The following is a 7,916-nucleotide window of genomic DNA, read 5'->3' on the forward strand; positions in this document are numbered from 1 at the left end:
CGGCAGCATAAGGAGACCATATAGTGCTTGAATGACACAGCGTGGAGGTGGCACTAGCATAAGGGGACCATTTAGTGGCTGAATGACACAGCCTGGAGTTGGCGGCAGCATGAGGAGACCATAAAGTGGCTGAATGACACAGCCTGGAGTTGGCGGCAGCATAAGGAGACCATATAGTGCCTGAATGACACAGTGTGGAGGTGGCAGCAGCATGAGAAGACCATATAGTGGCTGAATTACACAGCCTGTAGTTGACTGCAGCATGAGGAGTCCATGTAGTGGCTGAATTACACAGCCTGGGGTTGGCGGCAGCATGAAGAGACCATATAGTGGCTAAATGACACAACCTGGAGTTGGCAGTAGCATGAGGAGGCCATTTAGTAACTGAATGACACAGCCTGGAGGTGGCGGCAGCATGAGAAGACCATATAGTGGCTGAATTACACAGCCTGTAGTTCGCGGCAATGAGGAGGCCATATAGTGGCTTAATGACACAGTATGAAGTTGGCAGTAGCATAAGGAGACCATATAGTGGCTGAATGACACAGCCTGGAGTTGGCAGAAGCATGAGGAGACCATTTATTAGCTGAATGACACAGCGTGGAGGTGGCGGCAGCATGAGGAGACCATATAGTGGATGTAGTTGGCGGCAGCATGAGGAGACCATATAGTGGCTGAATGACACAGCCTGGAGTTGGCGGTAGCATGAGGAGACCATATAGTGGCTGAATGACACAGGCTGGAGTTAGCGGCAGCATGAGGAGACCATATAGTGCCTGAATGGTCCAGCCTGGAGATGGCAACAGCCTGACGAGACCATTGGGCCTCACAATTGAAAATATAAAAAATATTTTTTAACATTAAAATTAAAGATTTCAAATAGAACCTAAAATTTTTATTTAATGTGCCAACAGCATGAGGAGACCACATGGTGGTACAGTGACAGCAGCCTGGAGGTGGCGGAAGCATGAGGAGACCATATAGTGGTTGAATGCAAAGCTTGTAGTTGGCGGCAGCATAAGGAGACCATATAGTGCTTGAATGACACAGCGTGGAGGTGGCACTAGCATAAGGGGACCATTTAGTGGCTGAATGACACAGCCTGGAGTTGGCGGCAGCATGAGGAGACCATAAAGTGGCTGAATGACACAGCCTGGAGTTGGCGGCAGCATAAGGAGACCATATAGTGCCTGAATGACACAGTGTGGAGGTGGCAGCAGCATGAGAAGACCATATAGTGGCTGAATTACACAGCCTGTAGTTGACTGCAGCATGAGGAGTCCATGTAGTGGCTGAATTACACAGCCTGGGGTTGGCGGCAGCATGAGGAGTCCATATAGTGGCTAAATGACACAACCTGGAGTTGGCAGTAGCATGAGGAGGCCATTTAGTAACTGAATGACACAGCCTGGAGGTGGCGGCAGCATGAGAAGACCATATAGTGGCTGAATTACACAGCCTGTAGTTCGCGGCAATGAGGAGGCCATATAGTGGCTTAATGACACAGTATGAAGTTGGCAGTAGCATAAGGAGACCATATAGTGGCTGAATGACACAGCCTGGAGTTGGCAGAAGCATGAGGAGACCATTTATTAGCTGAATGACACAGCGTGGAGGTGGCGGCAGCATGAGGAGACCATATAGTGGATGTAGTTGGCGGCAGCATGAGGAGACCATATAGTGGCTGAATGACACAGCCTGGAGTTGGCGGTAGCATGAGGAGACCATATAGTGGCTGAATGACATAGGCTGGAGTTAGCGGCAGCATGAGGAGACCATATAGTGCCTGAATGGTCCAGCCTGGAGATGGCAACAGCCTGACGAGACCATTGGGCCTCACAATTGAAAATATAAAAAATATTTTTTAACATTAAAATTAAAGATTTCAAATAGAACCTAAAATTTTTATTTAATGTGCCAACAGCATGAGGAGACCACATGGTGGTACAGTGACAGCAGCCTGGAGGTGGCGGAAGCATGAGGAGACCATATAGTGGTTGAATGCAAAGCTTGTAGTTGGCGGCAGCATAAGGAGACCATATAGTGCTTGAATGACACAGCGTGGAGGTGGCACTAGCATAAGGGGACCATTTAGTGGCTGAATGACACAGCCTGGAGTTGGCGGCAGCATGAGGAGACCATAAAGTGGCTGAATGACACAGCCTGGAGTTGGCGGCAGCATAAGGAGACCATATAGTGCCTGAATGACACAGTGTGGAGGTGGCAGCAGCATGAGAAGACCATATAGTGGCTGAATTACACAGCCTGTAGTTGACTGCAGCATGAGGAGTCCATGTAGTGGCTGAATTACACAGCCTGGGGTTGGCGGCAGCATGAAGAGACCATATAGTGGCTAAATGACACAACCTGGAGTTGGCAGTAGCATGAGGAGGCCATTTAGTAACTGAATGACACAGCCTGGAGTTGGCGGCAGCATGAGGAGAGCATTTAGTGGCTAAATGACACAGCGTGGAGGTGGCGGCAGCATGAGAAGACCATATAGTGGCTGAATTACACAGCATGTATTTGGTGGCAGCATGAGGAGACCATATAGTGGCTTAATGACGCAGTCTGGAGTTGGCGGTAGCATAAGGAGACCATATAGTGGCTGAATGACACAGCCTGGAGTTGGCAGAAGCATGAGGAGACCATTAAGTAGCTGAATGACACAGCGTGGAGGTGGCGGCAGCATGAGGAGACCATATAGTGGAGGTAGTTGGCGGCAGCATGAGGAGACCATATAGTGGCTGAATGACACAGCCTGGAGTTGGTGGCAGCATGAGGAGACCATATAGTGGCTGAATGACACAGTCTGGAGTTGGCAGTAGCATAAGGAGACCATATAGTGGCTGAATGACACAGCCTGAAGTTGGCGGCAGCATGAGGAGACCATATAGTGGCTGAATGACACAGGCTGGAGTTGGCGTCAGCATGAGGAGACCATATAGTGGCTGAATGACACAGCGTGGAAGTGGCGGCAGCATGAGGAGACCATATTGTGCCTCATTCAGCCTCTATATGGTCTCCTCATACTGCCGCCACCTTTACGCTGTGTCATTCAGGCACTATGTGGTCTCCTCATAGTGATGTCGCGAACATAAAATTTTCCGTTCGTGAATGGCGAATTTCCGCAAATGTTCACGAATGTGCGAACTGGGCGAACCGCCATAGACTTGTCTCTGTAGTAGGTCAGTTTGTCCTCTGTCTCGCTTTCCTCATAACCCTCTAGCTCCTCTGGCTGCTCCTGCTCCTCCTCTCCTGTCAGATGACTAGAAAAACCGCACACCTCACAAAACCTAAACTGTGCACCACTGTGCCCCTCCCCCTGCTCCTCCAGTTCAGCCTCCACAGGGCTCATGTGGCCGTGAGATGTAGGCGACACGTCTCCATTGCCCTGGCCAGCCATCGTTTCCAACACTTGTTGTAGTAGATGAAGCAGTGGAATGACGTTGTTCATCCCATTATCCTGGCAAGTGACTAATAATTTGGCTTCCTCAAAGGGCCTGAACAAACGGCAAGTGTCACGTATGAGCTGCCACTGGTTGACAATGAAGTTACACAGGGGAGTCCCCCTATTCGCTTGGATCATCAAGAAATTGGTAATGGCTTTTCTCTGTTCGTATAGTCGGTCCAACATATGGAGGGTGGAATTCCAACATGTGGAAATGTCACAAATCAGATTATGTTGTGGGATACCGTTCTGATGCTGCAGCTAAAGGAGGGTGTTCTTTGCGATGTACGAGTGGCTGAAGTGCATGCAATGTTTCCTTCCCATTGTTAGGATTTCTTGCAGATGGAGGGAACACTTCAGGAACCGCTTGACAACTAGATTGAACAAGTGTGCCATGCAGGGTGCATGGCTCAGCCTGCCCTGTCGCAGTGCAGACAAGATGTTCTTCCCGTTGTCGGTCACCATGGTTCCCATTTCCAGTTTCCGTGGAGTAAGCCATGATTTGATTTCTTGATGAATGACTTTTTGCAGTTCCTCCCCTGTGTGACTCCTTTCGCCAAGGCAAACCATGTGAAGAAAGGCGTGTCACCACCGTGCCCTGCATACATGGTATGCTGGAGGGGCACTGAGACTTGTCTGTGCAGTGGAGGCTGAGGACACGGTGGAGGATGAGGAGGGGAAGTCACATACTGTCACAGGACCTATGGCCTGAGAGTGTGGAGGCAGTAGCGGCGTGACCTTTCCAAGTTGCTGTTGTGGCTGTGCAGGAACCACATTCACCGAGTGGCCTGTAAAGGACATATATTGACCCTTACCATAGTTACAGCTCCGACACGTACTTTGGTACACACCGACAGGCTCAAGGACTGGCCCACCTTTTCTTGCCCAAAATTTTGCAGGGCTGGTACTGCCTTCTTTGCAAAGAAATGATGGCTTAAGACTCTCCCCCTCCACTTGAAAAGGGGGGGACTGCAACACCAGCAACTTGGACAGGAGCACATTCAGCTTCTGTGGCGTTGGATGAGTGGGCGCATACTGGTGTCTCTTGGACATGGCTTCGCCGATGGATTGCTGGCGGAATGACTGACTCGAAGTAGGAGGAGCAGGAGCATCTGGAGTGACAGAAAATGGGTATTACACACAGCTCCCTTCGGCTGACGTGGTGAAGCCTTGGCTGGCTTAAACAAGGAGAGGTGTGTCACTGGATGATGCAGCAGGCTGGACAACCACATCGGAGCCACAGTTTTCCCAGGCCGCTTTATGGCGACACTGCATATGTTGATGCAGGGCCGTGGTGCCAACATTGGGACCCTGGCCACGCTTCACCTTCTGCCAAAACATCTTGCATGTGGCCATGTGAACCTCCTCCGGATGCTTTATGAAAAACTGCCACACCCCTGAGTAGCTGATTTTCCCACCAACAGCCCACACTAATTGACTTCTACTGCCACCATCTCCAGGAACCCCTGTTCCACTACCTCCCGAGAAGGTAGGCTGCCAAGAAGCAGGTGGTCTACCCAGAGCATTTTGACTCCAGACTTTCCACTTCTGCCACCATGCTGACTGCCTACCATGCTACCACCTTGTTGGCTCAGCTGCTGCCTCACGGGCAACCTGCAACTCTCTTCTCTTGATGATGAAGCCCCTTCTGCACCCGGCTCCCAAGTGCGATCGGCTTTATCATCATCGAGTTATGTCTGCACATCAGTGAGGTCCTCCTCAGGTTCCTCAACAGTGTCTGCTTCAGGAGCCTGAACGCTCACAACACAACCTCCCACGCCACTCTCCTCATCACTACTTGTCCGCTTAGCGTAAGCGGCAGATGTCTCCTCTACTTCTTGGCTGGGCAGTAGCTGCTGACTGTCCTCTAGTAGATCGTCCTCACTCAATAGTGGAGCTGAACCCACAGCATAAGATACTTCTGTGGGGGAGAGAACAGCATAGGACAGAGGCAATGGGAGGACAGGGTCTTCTCCCTGGTCATGCCAACTAAGGATTGTATCTGAGGAACCCACCGACTGTTGACTGGAGGTGTCAGATGTCACTTGTGATGAAGTGGATGACCGTGTTAACCATCGATGACGGCAGATGGGTTGCTGGTCGAGACGCGACCGCTAGATAATACCGGGAGCTCAGGCCTCTCGCTGCGACTCCTGCTGCCACTCGACCCTAGTCTGCTGCTACCTCTGCCTGATTTATTAAGGCCTCTGCCACTCCTGTGTGCACGTTGTGACACTTCTCTGCCTGACATACATAGTGCGTATATGAGGAGAGTACAATACGCTCCACTACGCTTAAAACAATATTTGTCTACAACACCAGCAGGTGTGTACTTTTGGCTGGCCTTTTACAGTATCTATGCCCTTAAGATTTTAACAGGAACAAAATGGTACACCACTTAGATGTTTGCATGTACATTATAGACCAAAAGTTTGGAAACACCTTCTCATTCAGAGTTTTCTTTATTTCCATGACTATGAAAATTGTAGATTCACACTGAAGGCATCAAAACTATGAATTAACACATGTGGAATTATTTGCATGACAAAAAAGTGTGAAACAATTGAAAATATGTCATATTCTAGGTTTTTCAAAGTAGCCACCTTTTGCTTTGATTACTGCTTTGCACACTCATTCTCTTGATGAGTCACCTGAAATGGTCTTCCGACAGTCTTGAAGGAGTTCCCAGAGATGCTTAGCACTTGTTGGCCCTTTTGCCTTCACTCTGCGGTCCAGCTCACCCCAAACCATCTCAAATGGGTTCAGGTCCGGTGACTGTGGAGGCCAGGTCATCAGGCTCAGCACCCCATTACTCTCCTTCTTGGTCAAATAGCCCTTACACAGCCTTGAGGTGTGTTTGGGGTCATTGTCCTGTTGAAAAATAAATGATGGTCCAACTAAATGCAAACCGGATGGAATAGCATGCTGCTGCAAGATGCTGTGTTAGACATGCTGGTTCAGTATGCCTTCAATTTTGAATAAATCCCCAACAGTGTCACCAGCAAAGCACCCCCACACCATCACACTTCCTCCTCCACACCAGCACACCTGTGAAGTGAAAACCATTTCAGGTGACTACCTCTTGAAGCTCAACAAGAGAATGCCAAGAGTGTGCAAAGCAGTAACCAAAGCAAAAGGTGGCTACTTTGAAGAACCTAGAATATGACATATTTTCAGTTGTTTCACACTTTTTTGTTATGTATATAATTCCACATGTGTTAATTCATAGTTTTGATGCCCTCAGTGTGAATCTACAATTTTCATAGTCATGAAAATAAAGAAAACTCTGAATGAGAAGGTGTGTCCAAACTTTTGGTCTGTACTGTAGTATGCAATTATGAGGGGAGGACAATGCGCCCCAGTACGCAGTATTTGTTTACAAATCCAGCAGGTGTGTACTTTCTGCTGGCCTTTCACAGTATCTAGGCCCTTAAGACTTTAACAGTACGCTCTTATGTGGTGAGGACAATGCGCTCCAGTACACTTAAAGCAGTCCCACATATCGGGGACGGCATCCGGTGTACAACAATCCCATTTTCCACCTAGGTGAGGTAGAGTGGGAAGGGCACTTGCCCCTGATATGGAGATCGGATGTACCATTTAGTAGCAGAACCCGTCCACAGCATCCAGTCTTCCACATGTAAACGAGCATCACACTATCATTTCTGGAATTCACTTCCTGGCCCGAAATATAGAGAGAAGGTTGAAAATTGATACAAAAGTTATAAAGTAAATAGAAATGAAATAAAATTGAGCAGAAGAGACAACAGTATGTGCCCACTCATCCAACGGAGCAGAAGTTGAATATGCTCCTGTCTAAGTTGCTGCCGCTGCAGTCCCTACCTTTTCAAGTGGTGAACTCTGCACCTTTCAGAGAATTGATGGCTTGTGCCGAGCCGAGGTGGAGAGTCCCAAGTCGTCATTTCTTTGCGAAGAAGGCAGTACCAGCCCTGCATAAGTTTGTACAAGAGAAGGTGGGCCAGTCCTTGAGCCTGTCGGTGTGTTCAAGTGCACGGCAGCGCCGACGTGTGGAGGGACAGGGACAATGCATGTCTTTTATGGCCCACTGGGTAAATGTGCAACAGCAACTTGGACAGGTCACACCGCTTCCTCCTCCAAGCTCTTGCTCTCAGGAAATTGGTCCTGTGACAGTGTGCGACTCCGCCTTCTCTTTATTTACAATTGCTCACTTGCGTGATCACTAATACCCTATTTTTCCAATCCAATAACTAAAGATTAAAGATAAAACATAACTTTTATATTTATTTGCCTACAGTTAGAGTAGGCACACATATTTTAGAAACCGCACTATTGTTGTTTTAAAATCTTATACACATCGCCCCCCCCCCCCAAAAAAAAATGTGAATCCCTCATTTAAACCATAGGAATTCTTCAATTTTAGATGGTGAATCCACCTTGCTTCCTCTTTTAGTAGTTTCTGATTTAAATTTCCACGTCTTGGTCC

This window comes from Hyla sarda, chromosome 5, assembly GCF_029499605.1.
Source record: "Hyla sarda isolate aHylSar1 chromosome 5, aHylSar1.hap1, whole genome shotgun sequence".
Lineage (NCBI taxonomy): Eukaryota > Metazoa > Chordata > Amphibia > Anura > Hylidae > Hyla > Hyla sarda.